The sequence below is a fragment of the Camelus ferus genome, unplaced genomic scaffold, assembly GCF_009834535.1.
Source record: "Camelus ferus isolate YT-003-E unplaced genomic scaffold, BCGSAC_Cfer_1.0 contig1536, whole genome shotgun sequence".
Taxonomy (NCBI): Eukaryota; Metazoa; Chordata; class Mammalia; order Artiodactyla; family Camelidae; genus Camelus; species Camelus ferus.
Window position 1 is genome coordinate 48,374 of NW_022587784.1, and position 8,889 is coordinate 57,262.

The following is an 8,889-nucleotide window of genomic DNA, read 5'->3' on the forward strand; positions in this document are numbered from 1 at the left end:
AAGGTTTCAACAAACTTTCTCAAAGAGTTGTGAGCATGTAGGTTACAGAACTTTCATCCACCATACAAGGCATTTAAACCTAGAATTATTTACACTGGGTTTGCAGCTATTTCCTAATAGCAGTTTCGAAATCAGGCAGTTTTCAAAGGAAAAACCTGTTGGAGAGTGTTCTACCCAATAGCTATGTACATAACATAAATCCCCCACTGTGTAATTACGTGTTTTGAACACGCTACAGCAGAAATTATTCGACAAATATAATCTACAGGTTTATTTGCATGTGGATTACAGGACTTTCATCACAATACAAGGCATATTGATTTAGAAGCATTTTCTCTGATTTCACAGATATTTCAACGCCAGTTTCCAAAATGAGACAGATTTCAACGGCAAAATCTCTTGGAGGGTTCTAACCAATAAACATGTATTTACATGGATTCCCTCACCGTGAATTCCGTGTTCTGAACACGTTACATGCATCTCGGATTCGAAAATATTCACTACAGAGTTGTTAGCAAGTGGATTACAGCACTTTCATCCACCATACAAGGCTTACTGACACTTTGAAGAATTTTCTCAGATTTCACAGGTTAGTTTTAACGCCAGTTTTGAAAATGAGGCAGATTTGGCAGAAAAATGCTCTTGGAGCGAGTTTTACCCAAAAGATATGTAATTTACCTAGTTTCACTCACCGTGACATTCCGTGTTCTGAACACGTTACACGCATTTCGGATTCAACAAACATTTTTAATGAGTTGTGAACATTTGTATTACCGAACTTTCATCCACCTTACAATGCATATTGATACATAGAAAGTTTTATTCTGATTTAGTAGATTTCTCCTAATGTCAGTTTTTAAAATCATGCAGTTTTCTCAGAAAAATGCTCTTGGAGTGAGTTCTACCCAAGAGACATGCAATTTACATAGAACCCGTCATCGTGAAATTCCGTGTTCCGAAAATGCTACATGCATCACGGATTCGAAAATATTCACTACAGAGTTGTTAGCATAATGATTATCGAACTTTCATCCACCATAATACCATATTGACACCTTGACGCATTTTCTCATATTTCAAAGTTTTTCCTAATGCCAGTTTTGAAAATGAGGCAGATTCGCAGAAAAATTCTCGTGGAGCGAGTACTTCCCAATAGAAATTTAATTTACTTAGTTTCCCTCACAGTGACATTCCAATTTCCGAACACGCTACATGCATCAAGGTTTCAACAAACTTTCTCAAAAGAGTTGTGAGCATGTAGATTACAGAACTTTCATCCACCATACATGGCATATTTACACCTAGAAATATTAACTCTGAATTTGCAGCTTTTACCTAATGCCAGTTTCGAAAATCAGGCCGTTTTCTCAAGAAAAATTTTTGGAGCGAGTTCTACCCTATAGACGTGTAGTTTACATAGATTCCATCGCCAGAATTTCCATGATACTATCACGCTACATGCATAACGCTTTCTACAAATATTCACCACAGATTTATTTGCATGTGGTTTTACGAACTTCCATCACAATACAAGGCATATTGACACTATGAAGCATTTTCTCTGCTTTTGCAGAGATTTTCAAACGCCAGTTTCGAAAATGAGGCAGATTTCGCAGAAAAATCTCTGGGAGCGAGTTCTACCCAAGAGACATGTATTTTACATAGATTCGCTCACCGTGATATTCTGTGTTCCAAACACACTTCATGTATCTCGGATTCGACAAATATTCACTACAGAGTTGTTAGCATGCGGATTACCGAACTTTCATCCACCATACAAGGCATATTTACACCGAGAATCTATTAATCTGAGTTTGCAGGGTTTTCGTAATGCAAGATTCGAAAATCAGGCAGATTTCTCAGGAAAAATCTCTTGGAGTGATTTCTAACGAAGAGAAATGTAATTTACATAAGATCTCTGGCCGTGAAATTCCGTGTTCCGAATATGCTACATGATTAATGGTTCGACAAATATTCATTCCAGATTTGTTAGCATGTGGATTACAGAACTTTCATTACAATAGCATTGAATATTGATACTTAGAAGTATTTTCTCAGATTTTGCAGTGTTTTCCAAACGCCAGTTTCAAAAATGAAGCAGTTTTCGCAGAAAAATTCTCTTGGAGCGAGTTCTACCCAATAGAGAAGTAATTTACATTGTTTTAATCACCGTGAAATTCCATGTTCCGAACACGGTCCATGCATCACGGATTAGAAAACGATTCTTTAATATGTTGTGAAAATATGGATTACCGATCTTTTTTCCATCATAATGGCATATTTACAACTACAAATATTTACTCTCATTTTGCAACTTTTTCCAAACTTCAGATTCGATAATCATGCAATTTTCGCAGAAAAATTCTATTCTAGCTAGTTCTACCCAATAGAATTGTAATTTACATCGTTTCATTACCGTGAAATTCCGTTTTCCATAAGCACTACATGAATCACGGTTTGAAAAATAATCACTAGACTGTTATTAACATGTGGATTACTGGACTTCATTCACCATTCAAGGCATATTGACACTTAGAAGCATTTTCTCAGATTTCACAGGGTTCTCCTAATGGCAGATTTGAAAATGAGGCACATTGCGCAGAAAAATTCTCTTCAAGCGAGTTCTACCCAATAGACTTGTAACTTACATTGTTTCATTCACTATGACATTCCGTATTCCGAACACGTTACATGGATCACGAATTCGACAAACATTCTTTAATGAGTGTGAGCATGTGGATTACCGAACTTTCATCCACCATACAAGGCATATTTAAACCTAGAAGTATTTACACTGGGTTTGCAGCTATTTCCTAATAGCAGTTTCGAAAATCAGGCAGTTTTCAAAGGAAAAACCTGTTGGAGAGTGTTCTACCCAATAGATATGTACATAACATAAATTCCCCCACTGTGTAATTACGTGTTTTGAACACGCTACATGCAGAAATTATTCGACAAATATAAACTACAGGTTTATTTGCATGTGGATTACAGGACTTTCATCACAATACAAGGCATATTGATGCTTAGAAGCATTTTCTCTGATTTCACAGATCTTTCAACGCCAGTTTCCAAAATGAGACAGATTTCACGGCAAAAAACTCTTGGAGCGGGTTCTAACCAATAGACATGTAATTTACATGGATTCCCTCACCGTGAAATTCCGTGTTCTGAACACGTTACATGCATCTCGGATTCGACAAATATTCACTACAGAGTTGTTAGCAAGTGGATTACAGCACTTTCATCACCATACAAGGCTTACTGACACTTTGAAGAATTTTCTCAGATTTCACAGGTTAGTTTTAACGCCAGTTTTGAAAATGAGGCAGATTTGGCAGAAAAATGCTCTTGGAGCGAGTTTTACCCAAAAGATATGTAATTTACCTAGTTTCACTCACCGTGACATTCCGTGTTCTGAACACGTTACACGCAATTCGGATTCAACAAACATTTTTAATGAGTTGTGAACATTTGTATTACCGAACTTTCATCCACCTTACAATGCATATTGATACATAGAAAGTTTTATTCTGATTTAGTAGATTTCTCCTAATGTCAGTTTTTAAAATCATGCAGTTTTCACAGAAAAATGCTCTTGGAGTGAGTTCTACCCAAGAGACATGCAATTTACATAGAACCCGTCATCGTGAAATTCCGTGTTCCGAAAATGCTACATGCATCACGGATTCGAAAATATTCACTACAGAGTTGTTAGCATAATGATTATCGAACTTTCATCCACCATAATACCATATTGACACCTTGACGCATTTTCTCATATTTCAAAAGTTTTTCCTAATGCCAGTTTTGAAAATGAGGCAGATTCGCAGAAAAATTCTCGTGGAGCGAGTACTTCCCAATAGAAATTTAATTTACTTAGTTTCCCTCACAGTGACATTCCAATTTCCGAACACGCTACATGCATCAAGGTTTCAACAAACTTTCTCAAAGAGTTGTGAGCATGTAGATTACAGAACTTTCATCCACCATACATGGCATATTTACACCTAGAAACATTAACTCTGAATTTGCAGCTTTTACCTAATGCCAGTTTCGAAAATCAGGCCGTTTTCTCAAGGAAAAACCTGTTGGAGAGTGTTCTACCCAATAGCTATGTACAAACATAAATTCCCCCACTGTGTAATTACGTGTTTTGAACACGCTACATGCAGAAATTATTCGACAAATATAATCTACAGGTTTATTTGCATGTGGATTACAGGACTTTCATCACAATACAAGGCATATTGATGCTTAGAAGCATTTTCTCTGATTTCACAGATCTTTCAACGCCAGTTTCCAAAATGAGACAGATTTCACGGCAAAATCTCTTGGAGCGGGTTCTAACCATAAACATGTAATTTACATGGATTCCCTCACCGTGAAATTCCGTGTTCTGAACACGTACATGCATCTCGGATTCGACAAATATTCACTACAGAGTTGTTAGCAAGTGGATTACAGCACTTTCATCCACCATACAAGGCTTACTGACACTTTGAAGAATTTTCTCAGATTTCACAGGTTAGTTTTAACGCCAGTTTGAAAATGAGGCAGATTTGGCAGAAAAATGCTCTTGGAGCGAGTTTTACCCAAAAGATATGTAATTTACCTAGTTCACTCACCGTGACATTCCGTGTTCTGAACACGTTACACACATTTCGGATCCAACAAACAGTTTAATGAGTTGTGAACATTTGTATTACCGAACTTTCATCCACCTTACAATGCATATTGATACATAGAAAGTTTTATTCTGATTTAGTAGATTTCTCCTAATGTCAGTTTTAAAATCATGCAGTTTTCGCAGAAAAATGCTCTTGGAGGAGTTCTACCCAAGAGACATGCAATTTACATAGAACCCGTCATCGTGAAATTCCGTGTTCCGAAAATGCTACATGCATCAGGATTCGAAAATATTCACTACAGAGTTGTTAGCATAATGATTATCGAACTTTCATCCACCATAATACCATATTGACACCTTGACGCATTTTCTCATATTTCAAAAGTTTTTTCCTAATGCCAGTTTTGAAAATGAGGCAGATTCGCAGAAAAATTTCGTGGAGAGAGTACCTCCCAATAGAAATTTAATTTACTTAGTTTCCCTCACAGTGACATTCCAATTCCGAACACGCTACATGCATCAAGGTTTCAAAAACTTTCTCAAAAGAGTTGTGAGATGGGTACAGAACTTTCATCCACCATACATGGCATATTTACACCTAGAAATATTAACTCTGAATTTGCAGCTTTTACCTAATGCCAGTTTCGAAAATCAGGCCGTTTTCTGAAGAAAAAATTTTTGGAGCGAGTTCTACCCTATAGACAGTGTACTTTACATAGATTCCATCGCCAGAATTTCATGATACGATCACGCTACATGCATAACGCTTTCTACAAATATTCACCACAGATTTATTTGCATGTGGTTTTACGAACTTCCATCACAGTACAGGCATATTGACACTATGAAGCATTTTCTCTGCTTTTACAGAGATTTTCAACGCCAGTTTCGAAAATGAGGCAGATTTCTCAGAAAAATCTCTGGGAGCGAGTTCTACCCAAGAGATATGTTTACATAGATTCGCTCACCGTGATATTCTGTGTTCCAAACACCACTTCATGTATCTCGGATTCGAGAAATATTCACTACAGAGTTGTCAGCATGCGGATTACAGAACTTTGATCCACCATACCAGGCATATTTACACAGAGAATCTATTAATCTGAGTTTCGCAGGGTTTCCTAACGCCAGAAAAATCACGCAGTTTCTGGGGAAAAATCTCTTGGAGCGATTTTATCCAAGAGAAATGTAATTTACATAAATTCCCTGGCCGTGAATTTCCGTGTTCGAACATGCTACATGCATTGACGGATTGACAAATATTCACTCCAGATTGTTAGCTGTGGATTACCGAACTTCATCAAATACCATGAATTGACACTTAGAATATTTTCTCAGATTTGCAGCCTTTCCAAGCCAGTTCAAACATGAAGCAGTTTTTGCAGAAAAATTCTCTTGGAGCGAGTTCTACCAATAGAGAAGTAATTTACATTGTTTAATCACCGTGAAATTCCAGTTCCCTACTTGGTACACGCATCACGGATTAGAAAAAGATTCTTTAATAAGTTGTGAAAATGTGGATTACCGAACTTTCTTCCAACATAAAGGCATATACAACTACAAATATTTACGCTCATTTTGCAGCTTTTTCCAAACTTCAGATTCGATAATCATGCAATTTCGCAGAAAAATTCTATTCTAGCTAGTTCTACCCAATTGAATTATATTTACAAAGTTTCACTACCATTAAATTCCATGTTCTAACACGCTAAATAATCACGGTTCGAAAAACTATTCACGACATAGTTATTCACATGTGTGGATTTAGGGGACTTTCATTCCCCATTCAAGGCATATTGACACTTAGAATATTTCTCAGATTCTCAGGTTCCTGATGCCAGTTTTGATAATGAGGCATGATTTCACACAAAAAGTCTCTTGGAGCGAGTTCTACCCAAAAGACTAGTAAGTTAAATAGTTTCACTCACCATGACATTCGTGATCTGAACTAGATACATGCATCACGGATTCGACAAACATTCTTTAGGGAGTGTGAACATGTGGATTACCGAACTTGCGTCCATTACATAAGGCATAATTCACCTAGAAACATTTATCTGATTTGCAGGTTTTCCTAAAGTCAGTTTGAAATCAGGCAGGTTTCACAGAAAATTTCTCTTGGTGCATGTTCTATTGCAGTAGACATCTCATTTTCATAGATACCGTCACCGTAACATTCCGTGTCCGAAAATGGTACATGCACCGGATTCAACAAATATCAATGCTGAGTTGTTAGCATGTGAATACACATCTTTAATAAACCATGAAGACATATAGTCACCTTAAACCATTTACTCAGATTGAAAACATTTCATAAATCCGTGTCCAAACTGAGGCAGATTTTACAGTAAAATGCTCTGGACGGGTTCTAACCAATAGATATGTAATTAAATCGTTTCCATCACCGTCACTGTCCGTGTTCCGAACACTCTCATACAACACGGATTTGACAAACATTTTTAATGAGTTGGTACATGTGTTACAGAACTTCATCACCATACAAGGCATATTACACCTAGAAATTTTAACTCTGAGTTCGCAGCTTTTTCCTAATAGCAGTTTCTAAAATCAGGCAGTTTTCAAAGGAAACAATTGTTGGAGCGTGTTCTACCCAATAGATAGTAAATATATTCTTCCCCCGCTGGTAGTTAGTGTTCGAACATGCTACATGCAGAAAGGATTCGAAAAAATAAACACTACATAGTGTTTGCAGGTGGATTACAGGACTTTCATCAAAAACAAGGCATATTGTTGCTTAGAAGAATTTTCTCTGATTTCACAGAGCTTTCCAAAAGCCAGTTTAGAAAATGAGGCAGATTTTCACGGCAAAAACCACTTCGAGCGGGTTCTTACCTAATAGTATTTGATTTACATGGATTCGTTCACCGTGAAATTCCGTGTTCCAAAACGTTACATGCATCTTGGATTCGACAAATATTCACTACAGAGTTCTTAGCATGTGGGATTCCCACGCTTTTCATACACCATACAAGGCTTACCGACACTTTGAAGTATTTTCTCAGATTTCAAATTTAGTTTTAACGCCAGTTTTGATAATGAGGCAGATTGGCAGAAAAATGCTCTTGGGAGCGAGGTCTACCCAAAAGATATGTAATTTACCTAGTTTCACTCACGTGAATTCCGTGTTCTGAACCTTCCATGCATCATGGATTCAACAAATATCTTTAATGAGTTGTGAACATGGTATTACCGAACTTTCATCCACCTTACAATGCATATTTATACATAGAATATTTATTCTGATTAGTAGGGTTCTCCTAATGCAGTTTCTAAAATCATGCAGCTTTTGCAGAAAAATCCTTTTAGCGTGTTCTACCCAATAGAATGCAATTACATAGAACCGTCATCGTGAAATCGTGTTCGAAAAAGCTACATGCATCACTGACTTCGACAAATATTCACTACAGATTTGTTAGCATAAGGATAAACGAAATTCATCCTCCGTAAAACATATTGACTTTGAGAATTTTCTCATATTTGAATGACTTTCCTCATGCCAGTTTTGAAAATGAGGCAGATTCGCAGAAAAATACTCATGGAGCGTGTACTTCCAATAGAAATGTAATTTACATAGTATCCCTCACAGTGAATTCCAATTTCCAAACACACTACATGCATCAAGGTTTCAACAACTTTCCAATGAGTGGGAACATGTAGATTACAGAAGTTTCCATCATACTGTCATATTTACACCTAGAAATATTAACTGTTAATTGCAGCTTTTTCCTTATGTCAGTTTCGAAAATCAGGCCGTTTCTCAGGAAAAATTTTGGAGCGAGTTCTAACCAGTAGACTGTAATTTAAGATTCCATCGCCAGGAATTTCTGTGATACGATCACACTACATGCATAACGCTTTTCTACAATATTCACCACAGATTTGTTTGCATGTGGTTTACGAACTTCCATCACAATACAAGGCAATGACACTTTGAAGCATTTTCTCTGATTTGCAGAGATTTCAAATGCCAGTTTCCAAAATGAGGCAGATTTCATAGAAAAAAGTTGGAGATATTCTACCCAAGAGAGATGTATTTACATAGATTCGCTCACAGTGATATTCTGTGTTTCCGAACACGCTTCATGTATCTCGGATTCGAGAAATATTCACTACAGAGTTGTCAGCATGCGGATTACAGAACTTTGATCCACCATACCAGGCATATTTACACAGAGAATCTATTATCTGAGTTCGCAGGGTTTCCTAATGCCAGTGCAAAACTGAAAGCAGTTTTCGCA

General features: G+C 36.9%; 1 long non-coding RNA gene across 1 annotated transcript; it reads right to left on the reverse strand.

Moving 5' to 3' along the window:
• Nucleotides 1-7,719: 7,719 nt before the first annotated feature.
• Nucleotides 7,720-8,080, reverse strand: LOC116662479. Its single transcript, XR_004318442.1, has 2 exons — nt 7,986-8,080; nt 7,720-7,750 (listed from the first exon to the last, which is right to left on the reverse strand). It is a non-coding gene; the product is annotated as an uncharacterized LOC116662479 (long non-coding RNA).
• Between the last annotated feature and the right edge of the window lie 809 nt (nt 8,081-8,889).